At 37.1% G+C, this 12,306-nt stretch overlaps 1 long non-coding RNA gene across 3 annotated transcripts in view; it reads right to left on the bottom strand.

Moving 5' to 3' along the window:
- The window catches only part of LOC141419635 (uncharacterized), a 77,886-nt gene extending 65,580 nt beyond the window's left edge, over positions 1-12,306 (bottom strand). For all 3 annotated transcript variants that reach the window (XR_012444260.1, XR_012444261.1, XR_012444259.1), the window contains exon 1: positions 12,081-12,306. This is a non-coding gene — a long non-coding RNA (uncharacterized lncRNA). The remainder of the gene's footprint in view (positions 1-12,080) is intronic.

Below are 12,306 nucleotides of genomic sequence, written 5' to 3'. Positions count from 1 at the left end.
AAGGCTCACACTCTAGAGCCAGGTTCCATGGTTATATCATGTCCACCTATACCTCAAATACCAGAGTCGTTGCCATAGTGATCTGGTCCACACTCTGGGCCCAGAACCAAACCCTCACTATGCATGACTGTGCTCCAGGTACTAGCTGAGCCACCACAGAGAGATAGACTCCACCCTCATGCCTGAGTCACTCTCACTTTGCTTACACCTGTGGGCTCAGTCTTGATTTTCTGACTGCATCACAAGCACCCATGTCTCCAATGCCACCCTGGATCCCAGAGATACAACTCTTCCATGCTTGCTTGTCCTTCAGGCTCAGCTTCACAGCCATTTCATAGATAGCACTCATCAGACACCAGGGCCACTGCTACAGCAGGTGACTACACAAGCCAGACCCAGTGCCAAGCAGGATACATCCACTAGCAGCAGAATATATGCTTTCCTCAAGAACACATGGAACATGTTCCAGGCAAAATCATATCTAGGCCACAGGAAAAGTCCTAAAAAATTCAAGAAGATAGAAATCATTTCAACTGTCTTTTCTGATCATAATGATATAAAGCCAGAAATCATTAACAGAAGGAATATCAGAAAATTCACAAATACATGGAAATTTTAAAATGTGCTTCTAAACAACCAAGGAGTCAAAGAAGAAATTAAAAGGGAAAATTTTAAAAATACACTGAGATAAACAAAAATGGAAATATAACATACCAAAACTTAAGTTATGCAACAGAAGAAGTTCTAAGAAGGAAACTTATGGCAATTAATGCCTACATATACTCTACTTCAAGAACATAGAAAAAGAATACTATATTAAGCCCAAAGTAAGTAGAAAAAAGAAACTAATAAAGATCAGGTCAGAAATCATTGAAATAGAGACTAGAAAAATTTAGAAAGTATCAACAAAACTGAGTACTGATGCTTTGAAAAGACAGATAAAATTAATAAAACATTAGCTAGACTAAGAAAAACGATGACTCAAATTATCAGAAATGAAGGAGACACTACAACTGATATCACAGAACTACAAAAGATCGTAAGAGACTACTGTAAATTATACATCAACAAATTGGATATTCTAAAAGAGGTAGATATATTTGTAGACAAATAACCTATCAGGAAATAAGAAATATGACCAAAATAAGGAAATATATTGAATCAGTAATAAAAAAAAGTCTCCCATTCAAAAAAAAAAAAAAAACAGGACCTAGTGGCTTTGCTTCTGAATTTTACTAAACATCTAAATACTAATACAATCCATCGCAAACACTCTTGAAAAGGAGGGAAAACTTCCAAGCTAATTGTATTAGGCCTGGTACCAAGGTGTAAGGCAAGGACACTGTAAGAAAGTAAAATTACAAGCCAATATTCTCAACGAACAGAGGTGCAGAAATTTTCACAAAATACTAGCAAATTGAATTTAATAGGATCAAAAGGATCATTCACCATAATCAAGTGGGATTTATCTTTGGGGTACAAGGATGGTTCAATATAGACCAATCAATAAATGTCATATGCCACATTAACAGAGTAAAGGAAAAAAACTATATGATCATCTCAATGGGTACAGAAAAGGCATTTGATGATACTTAACATCATTGCATTATAAAAATTCTTAACATGTTAGGTATAGAAGGAATGTACCTCAACACAATAAGGACCATTTGTGACAAGCCCAGAGCTAACATTATACTCAATGGTAAAAAGTTGAAAGCTTTTCCTCTAAGATCAGAAACAAGATAAGGATGCCCATTCTTTCCTCAGTTTGTGTGTGTATATGTCTGTGTGCATGTATGTGTGTGTGTGTGTGTGTGTGTTTGTGTGTGTCTGTCTGTCTGTCTGGTGATTGAATCCATAGGCCTTGTGGATGCTAGGCAGATGCTCTACCACTGAGCTACATGCCCATTCGCCTTGCCACTTCTATTCAACATAATACAAAACTCCTAGCCAAAACAATTAGGCAAGAGAAAGAAATAAAAGGCATCCAAATCAGAAAGGAAAAAGTTAAATTGTTTGCCAAAAGTATAAGCTTACATATATAGAGAAAACCCTTAAAAGTCCACCAAAAAACTATTAGAACTAAGACACACGCTCAGTAAATTTGCAGGATACAAAATAAGCAAAAAAATGTTGCATTTCTGTACATTAAAAATGTATAATCTGAAAAAAGAATCCCATTTACAACATAACAATAACAATAAAATACTTATGAATAAATTTTAACCAAGGAGGTGATTGTATGCTGAAAATTGTAAAACATTGATGAAATCAATTGAAGGAGAAACAAACAAATGGAAAGTTATCCTGGGTCTATGGATTGGAGCGAGTAACATTGTTAAAATGTCCATACTGACAAAAATGACCTACACATCCAATACAATCCCCATCAAAATTCCAATAGCAGAAAAAAGAATAAATCCCAAAATTTGTATGGAACCACAAAAGATCTGGAACAACCAAAGCAATCTTGAGAAAGAAGAACCAAACAGGAAGCATCACACTCCCTGATTTCAAACTATATGGCAAAGCCATATTAATCAGAACAATATGGTACTAGTATAAAATAGACACAGAATAACAGAACAAAATAGAATCCAGAAATACGTCCAAACACAATGTTTAACTAATCCTTGATAATGGCACCAAGAAAATACAATGAAGAAATAACAGTCTCTTCAATAAGTAGCACAGGGAAAACTGATACCCACATGGGAAAAAATGAAATTGCTTCCACATCATATACAAAAATTAACTAAAATATTTTAAAAGCTTAAACCTAAGATCTGAAACCATAAACTACTGGAAGAAAACATAGGGAAAATTCCTCAACATCTGAGAACAGGCAAAAAAACAAAACAACAACAAATATATATATATATATATAGTTAAATATAGCTATATATATAACAAGCTAAAACCTTTTTGCTTGGCAAAGGAAGCAATCAAAAAAAAAAGGCAACCTACAGAATGGAAAAATATTTGCAAACCATATATCTTATAAGGGGATAACATTTGAAATATACAAGGAACTCACTTAATGCAATAGTAATATACAAATAGTCCAATAAAATGAGGCAATAACCCAAATAGACATTTTCCAAAGAAGATATACAAATGGCTAGTAGATATGTGAAATGCTGCTCCATATCCCTCATCATCAGGACATTGCAAACCAAAACCACATTCAAATATTACCTCAAACCTGTTAAGATAACTATTGTCAAAAATAGAACAACTATTAATAAGTGTTGAGAAAGACGTGTTGAACTGGAACACCTTGTACACTGTAGGTAGGAATGTAATTTGTAAAGCAATATGGGTAATAGTATAAAGAAAAATTTAAAATAGAATTGCCATACAACCCTAAAAAAATTCAAAATAGAGCTACTGTATGACCCAGAAATCTTACTTCTGGGTATATTCCCAAAGGAAATAAAATCGTCATCTCAAAGAGGTAGCTGCACCTCCATGTTCACTGTGCCATTATTCACAATAAGCAAGATATAGGGAAAAAACCTTAAGTGTCCACCCTAAAATGAATGGATAAAGAAAATACATATTACATACAGAAAGACATTGGAATATTATTCAACCATAAATAGGAAGGAAATTCTGCCATAACATGGAGGATATAAGACTAGGTAAAATAAACCAGAGTCAGAAAGACAATCTCATTTATAGATGTAATCTTATGAAGTTGAATTCATAGAAACAGTATAGGATTGGTCAATAAAGGGCTTGAGAGGGTGAGGAAAATTGGGATGTGTTGATCAAATGACACAAACTTTCAGTTAAAAGATGAACGAGTTCTGGGAATCGATGTGACCATTACACAATGCAAACATATCAAATTATCACATGTATAACTTGAATACACACAACCTTTATTTGTTAATTAAATACATTTTAAAAATAAAGCTTAATAATCTTAAGTCTGCTTAGTGTTACACTTCTAAATATTCTCTCTGGTCAAGATACTATTATGTTAATGTTTAGAGATATTGCAAGGGCAGAATGATGTTGAGCTAGAGGACTAACCAACTAGATGCCACATGAAGTATACTTCTGTTTTCAGTCTTATAATATTTAAGGTAATGCTCCAAAGTAGGCATGATAGTCCCTTTCTACAAATGGAGACCTTTTCAGGCTCAAAGAGTAAAGTACATGTGCCAAGAATTCTAGGGAGATATCAAATGGACACTGATATCCAGGCAAGGTGGCACACAACTGTAATACTAGCACTTGGAAGCTTGAGGCAGGAGGATCTCAAGTTTGATGCCAGCCTGGACTACATAATGATATCCTGTCTCAAAAAAATTCAAGGGCTGGAGGTGTGGCTCAAGTGGTAGAGCACCTGCCTAGCAAATGTGAAGTCCTGAATTTAAATCTTAGTACCATCAAAAGAAAAAAAGTCAAATGGAAACTAAACCCAACTTGAAGAGGCTTCCACAGGCCAAAGCTAGGACAACTTGATTATAAAATTCATAGTTACAGTAACAAATGGCAGTTTTCTGACCAAAACAGAAATCTATGAGTCATATTAATATAAATACAGCTCTAGCCAACAGTCAAATAACAATTAATAAATCCAGACAGAATGACAGAATTATTAAAAGCACCACTTGACAACTATCATAGTAAATGAAATTGTGTATATGATTGGAGAAAAGAGTCATAAATGGATGCTCAGTCTGCACCAAATCCTGCAGCACTCAGTTACCATGGTAACCATGCTGGCCAAGGAAAGCTGGGAAAAAAAAATCAAACAACCACCACCCTCCATTTGTTTCCTAAGAAGTGCTAGAAATTGAATGTCACTCACATAACTCACAGTAATTAACCTCAAATATACCGTACTTCACAGGTTCAGCAATATTCACAAATATACACACATGCATACAACCACATATCTACATGTTCTCTCACTTTCTCTCATCACCCAAGAACCTAGGAATTCATCAAGAAGGATTTGTTTGTAGATAAAAAAGGAAATAAACAAAATTTAATTCTAAAATTCAAAAGCACCTAAACTATTTCATTTCAGTAGCTGATTTTTTTGAAGACCTGTGAAATTGTCTCAGGAACATTTTTCTCCCTAGTTTGAGTATATTATCAATGACTTCTAAAAGCTGATAATGGAAATTAAGTAAAATGGATATTGTGATGATTAATTGTATATGTCAACTGACTGATCCCAGATATTTGGTAAAACATTCTGATGTTTCTGTGAGGGTGTTTTTTGGATAAGATTTACATTTAAATCAGCAGACAAAGTAAAGCAGATTGCCCTCCACAATGTGAGTGGGCCTCATCTATCAGGTGGAAGCTTGAGTCAAATAAAAAGCTGATACCTGCATTGAAGAGGGAATTCTGTCAGCTCACTCATTGGATATCATCTGCAATATTGGATCTTCCTAGTCACTAGTAGACTGCCTTCAAACTCAGACTTCAACTCATTCCTGAGTCTGAAGTCTGCTGGCATCCACTATCAGAAGTGGGACTTGCCAAGCCTCCACAGTCATATAAGCCAATTCTTTAAAATAACTCCCTCTCTCTCTCTCTCTCTCTCTCTCTATATATATATATATATATATATATATATATGTTTATATATTTATGTATGTTTTTCAGTTTAAATATTTATATTTTTATTGATTCTTTTTCTCTGGAGAAACCTGACTAATACAGATAGTATCTTTTCTATCCTGTGCTTTCCCTGCCAACTACTATTATATATTTCACTTCTGAGAGTTCAGTGAAACTATAGCACAAAGAAACCATCATTAAAAGTACTGCCATTTATAAATACTGAGCAAAAAGACCAAAACTGGAGGTATCACAATACCCAACTTCAACCTGAACTACAGAGCCATAGCACTAAAAAACAGCATGGTACGGGCACAAAAAAGATACGAAGACCAGTGGAACAGAATAGAGGACCAGGGTATGAATCCACACAGCTACACCCACCTTATTTTTGACATAGGTGCCAAAAACATACGATGGAGAAAAGACAGCTTCTTCAACAAATGTTGCTGGAGAAAGTGGCTATCTGCCTGCAGAAAACTGAAATTAGATCCATGCCTGTCACCTGTACTAGTATCAACTCAAAGTGGATTAAAGACCTTAATATCAGACCCTAAATCTTACAATTAGTACACGAAAGAGCCAGTAATACCCTGGAAACAATAGGTATAGGCAAGGACTTCCTCAGTGGAACTCCAGCAGCCCAGCAACTAAGAGAAAGGATGGACAAATGGGACTACATGAAATTAAAAAGCTTCTGCATAACAAAAGAAATGTTCTCTAAACTGAAAAGGCCACCCGCAGAGTGGGAGAAAATATTTGTTAGCTATACATCAAAGGATTCATAACTAGAATATACAGAAAGCTCAAAAAAACTAAACTCCCCAAAAATTAACGAACCAATAAAGAAGTGGGCAACCGAACTAAACAAAATTTTTTCAAAGGAAGAAGTCCAAATGGCCAAAAAACACATGAAAACTTCTCACCATCCCTGGCCACAAGGGAAATGCAAATCAAAACTGCACTAAGATTCCACCTCACTCTTGTTAGAATAGCTACCATCCACAACATCACCAACAACAAATGTTGGTGAGGATGTGCAGGGGTGGGGGGAAGGAACCCTCATACACTGCTTGTGGGAATGTAAGCTAGTACCACCACTTTGGAAAACAATATGGAAGCTTCTTAAAAAACTAAACATAGATCTGCCATATGATCCCCACTGCTAGGGACAGACCCTAAGGAATGCAACAAGTTAAAACAAAGCACCTCACAGCCATGTTTATTGCAACACTATTCACAATAGCCAAGCTATGGAAACAGCCAAGATGCCCCACTACTGATGAATGTATCAAAAAAATGTGGTATTTATACACAATGGAATTTTACTCAGCCACAAACAAGAATGAAATTTTGCCATTAGCAGGAAAATGGATGGAACTGGAGAACATCATCTTAAGCGAAGTTACTCAGGCTTAGAAGGCCAAAAATTGCATGTTCTCCCTCATTTGTGGATTATAGACCTAAAACAAATGCAGTAATATTATTGGACATGGGTCATACAGTAAGGGGAGAACACGCACAGGAGAAATAGCAAAAGGAAAGGAAACCTAAAACTTGAATGTGGTTGATGTGCTCACTGTAGAGGAGCAAATATAGTAATCTTAAACTGGCAGAGGCCACTATGGGAAGGGGACCAAGAAGTAGCAAAGAGATGAACCAATGTGGGTTGTAATACGCAAGTGCATGGAAGCAATGCTAGGAATCTCTCTGTATAGCTATCCTTATCTCAAACTAACAAAAACGCTATGTCTTTCTTATTATCTCTTCTGTTTTCTCTTCAACAAAATCAGAGAAGAAGAGGGTGGAAGAGGATCTGCCTGGAAGCGAGGGGTTGGGGCGGTGGTGGGGGGAGGAGGTAGCACAAACAATGTATACACATGTAAGTAAATATAAAAACGATAAAATAAAAGAAGAAAAAAATACTGCCACTTATAATATCATAGAAAAGAATGAAGTATATAGTGATAATCTGTCCACATATGTCTAAGCCTATAAATAGAGCACTATTTAACATTCCTGAGGGAAGTAAAAGAATAGACATACTATCATCATGACTCAGAATGTTGGGTATTGTTAAGGTGTCTATTGTCAAATTGATCTATAGATTCAGTGCAACCCCAATGAAAAAACCCTAGCATATACTTTTTAACAAGGACTTGACAGGTTTATGCTAAAAATCATGAGAAAATGGAAAGGAACTGGACTATAAAAAAAGAAGTTTGAGCTGGTACCCATGTCTCAAGCCTGCAACCCTAGCTACTGGGGAGGCAGAGATCAGGAGGATCTCCATTTGAGATCAGCCTGGGCGACAAAAGTGAGAACTTATCTCAAGAATACTCAACCCAAAAGTGGGCTGGTAGAGTGGCTCAGATAGCAGAGTGCCTGCCTAGCAAACATGAGGCCCTGAGTTCAAACCCCAGTACCACAAAAAAAAAGTTTGAAAAAAAGCAAACTTGGAGAACAAACATTAATGAATTTTAAGATTCATTCTTAACCTACAGTAACCAAAACAGTGTCATGCTGGTATCAAGATGGAAATGTATGCCAAAACAACAGAGTGCAGCTATAGACCCTCACATATATTGATAACTGGTTTTTTATAAGGGGCTAAGGCAATTCAATAGAGAAAGAAGATAGCCTTTTCAACAAATGGTCCTGAAACAAGTGACCTTCCATATGCACAAATATAAACTGTGAACACACACAAAAATGACATCAAAATGAGAAAAGATTATTAAAATATAAAAGCTAAATCTATAAAATTTATAGGAGAAATTCTAGTGGTCTTGAGTTAGGTGACGATTTCTTAGATATGAAACAAATTGCATCACCCAAAACATAAATGAACAAATTAATAAATTGGACATCCTCAAAATAAAAAGATGAAAACTTCTGGTTTTCCAGTGGTATAAGATACAAGAGAGAATAAAAAGGCAAGCCACCAACTGGGAGAAAGTATCTGCAAATGATACATCTGATAAAGACTTGTATCCTTAATACAGAAAATCCCACAGATTTTAAATAAGAACACAGATGCTCCAATAAGAAAATGGACAAAAGATTTTAACAGGCAATTCATCAAAGAAGACATACAAATTGCAAGTAAACACATGAAAATATGCTCAAAAGCATTATTCATTAAGGAAATAAAAGTGAAAACTACAATGAGATACCATTATGCCCCTTGGAGAATGGCTGGAATTAAAATTAAATGTGTGCCAATTGTTGGCTAGGTTTTGAATTAATTTTTCTTTTTTTTTTTTTTGGCAGTACTGAGGCTTCAACTCAGGACCTCATGCTTACTAGGCAGGCACTCTACCACTTGAGCCACTCCACTAACCTTGGCTAGGTTTTGGAAGATGGAACTTTTACATACTTTTGGTGGGGAAAATGGTATGACCCCTTAGGAAAACAGTTTAGCACAATCTTTCAAAGTTAATCTTCCATCTACTATATCATCCAGCCATTGATTGTATTCCTAAGTATTTACCACAGAGAAAGAAAGCATATGCCCATGAAAGGCATACATGAATGTCCACAGCAGCTTTTATTTAAAAAGAGAATAAAGGTTTGGAGATGTAGTCAGTAGCAGAGCACTTGCCTAGCATGTGTGCATCCTGAATTCGATTCCAAGCACCATAAAAATAATTAAAATTAATCAGTTAACTTAAAAGATTCAGACTGGGAACAAATCCATTTTCCATTAAAACGTGAATTGAGCCAGATGTGTTGGAGCACACCTATAATCCCAAGACTCAGGAAGCTGAGGCAGAAGGATCACAAATTTGAGGGTAGTATGGGCTGCACGGCAAGATCCTGCTCAAAAAAAAAGGGGTGAATGGATAAAAAAATGGAGTATATCCATTTAATGGATTTTTTATTCAGTAATAAAAAGAAGGAACTATTCACACATGCAACAATATGGACAAATCTAAAAATAATTAGGTGAAATGAAAGAAGCCAGACAAAAAGAATAACACACTGTATTATTTCATTTATATAAAACAATAAGAAATGAAAATCTACAGTGAGAAAATATCAGTGCTTGCTTGAGAATGTAGCAGGGGGAGGCATGGAGAGGGAAGCTGAAGACAAGTAAGTGGAGGGGATTACTAAGGGGCAAGAGGAAATAAGTTAAAACTTATTAAAGTTTGTATTTAAATAGTGTCTCGAAACACTTGAAGTACATTTGTATAATCTTAAGTCTTCAATGCAATTAAATAAATCAGCCTAAAAATTCCCACTGTTACGCTCTTGTTGTATTAACAGATCTGCACTAACATCAAATTGCTGTACACTACAAATAACCACAATAGAAATAATCATTTGAAGGTCTAAATATTTCAGGAAAGGTGATGCCCATTTCATTTTGAAGTACAGTAATAAAAAAATTACATTCTAGGAAAATAATGTTACATATGAGTAATTGGTCAGTTAGGGAATGTGGCTTAGTATCATTATAATAGAGTAAACACTAGAGTAATTCTTATTTTAAAAATATTAACTTCCAGTAACTGACATCTTTTACTAACATCTGTAATACTTCTGACTTAAAAGAAAATTTAATTTATACAACGGAAAAAAGGTTGTCACTAGGAAAGAATTTACATTACAATCTCAAATTGGTAGGAAGATTTAATAGGTGAACATTTCCATAATCATCTGAGAGATATGTTATCTGTACATTTAGAGGTAAACCAACTTCAAACTCAGCTCCTTCCTACTGTCACTCAACAGCACGCTTCTGACACCAGGTGTGTAGCCCACCAAGCAAGCAGGGCTAAAGCAGTAGGCACTAGCTGAGTGTCTTCTAATTCAATTCAGTTCTGACACTATCACAGAATGAGGGCTCCATCTCAAAGACTGTCCTTCCCCACTTTCGATGTGAGTCACAAGCCCCAGGTGGTTTTACTTGTGCTTCTGAATGACTAACTATAAATCAGCACTCTTACAACCCTCCTTGGGTTTGATTCACTTACTTGAGCAGCTCACAGAACTCAGGGAAACATGTTTACTGGTTTATAATAACAGATATTGTGAAGGTTACAGATGAAGAGATGTGTAGGGCAAGGAGTGGGGAAAGAGGCTTAGAACTTCCATGCCCTCTCTTGGTGGCACCCTCCAGGAATTTCCAACCATTCAGCTACTCAGAAGCTCGCTGAACCCAGCCTTTTTGGATTTTTAATAGAGGCTTCATTACATAAGCATAATTGAAGGGTGGAAAACCATGTAGAAATGTGACTGGACAAAAAGTCTATGATCTAATGATAACAGACTGGGCAAGGAAACTCAGCAAGGCCTGTTCCAAATTTTCTTGGCCATGCTATACATCATTCTTTCCTCTCTGATATGGGGCAGTACTCTTACTGAAATGGGAGGGTCTTATGATTTACTAACAGACAAGGCGGTCACAGAATTTCTTGATGGTCAGCTCTGTGACCAAAAAAAAAAAAACAAAAAAACAACTCAGGGAAACATTAGCAATTCAGTAACAAGCTTGGGGAAAAGAAATTCTAGTATCTGTAACCTGCCTCAGAGAAGGAGTTATGAGCTGTGGACAAAACCCAAAATATACATAATAATATTACACACAGAAATCATGGAATATTATTTATACAGTCAGAAAATATACATAATTTATTGCAAATCCATGTTAAACATCAGTTTCCTTCCACAACTGTCCATTGCTTTGTGACAAAGAAGGCAAGATAGTCCTCAAAGGCTACAACAAAGCATGTAGCTGCTGATGGAATTAAATTTCACACACTGAACCTCTTCTACCATGATAAGATCAAAGCTTATGTACTGTCAGACCAATTTGTGAATGTCAAGAGGAGTCCACACAGCATGCTTTTGATCAGCACCATGAACACAATGGAGGCAGGAGTCATAGTCTACCAGGGGATGGAAGTAGTGGGGGGTCTGAGCAGTGCTGCCCTTCAGATCTGAGGAAAATTCAGCAGCCATCACCACCCAATCCTCAGAACCCAACTGCTTTAGACACTTGATATGAGCTCAATCACCTGATAAAGAGCTGCCCACTGAGAGAAAGAACCCAGCAAACACTATGCTTTAGGAAGTAAATTCTTGCCAGGCACCATGCTAGGCCCTGGTCAGTGACCAAAGGCTCTAAAACATTAGGCGACTGATCATAAAAAACAGGGGGTACAACACGTTTTTCACCAGGGATTTTTCTTCTCCTTGCCTATCTACTAACAACAAATTTGAAAGGAGTAAGAAGTGTGCTGAATTTACACAGGCATTGGCGATCCCACAATAACCACAGACCTATGGGCTTACACGTGTGTTATCACTGAAGGTCCCAGCGATGCTGAGGGTGAGCGCTCTCACCCCCACGTCACACAGGGGGAAGCTGGGCTCAGAGAGTCCCTCCCTGTCTTACCCTCCCACACCCCACCTGTACATGGAAAGCAGCTCCAGGACACCACCCTCCCTGGGCCCAGGAGGGTCCCACATCTCTCTCTCACGACACATCCCGGCACCGAGTCCCAAAACGGGAAGGAGCCGACCTGGGTCTGTGATCCCTGCGTCTCTCCACCCCCCGGGGGGTTCATTACCCCCCACCGCGGGCACCCACACCCTCAGCCTGCTGCACACAGCTGGAGGCGGGAGCCTGCTCTGTTCCAACCAGTTCACGCAGGTCTCCATTACAAAGTCGTCATGGTCGCCAGGGTCGCTGTGATGACGTCAGGT

Source organism: Castor canadensis, chromosome X (assembly GCF_047511655.1).
Source record: "Castor canadensis chromosome X, mCasCan1.hap1v2, whole genome shotgun sequence".
Taxonomy (NCBI): domain Eukaryota; kingdom Metazoa; phylum Chordata; class Mammalia; order Rodentia; family Castoridae; genus Castor; species Castor canadensis.
This window is presented reverse-complemented; position numbering and strand designations above follow the sequence as displayed.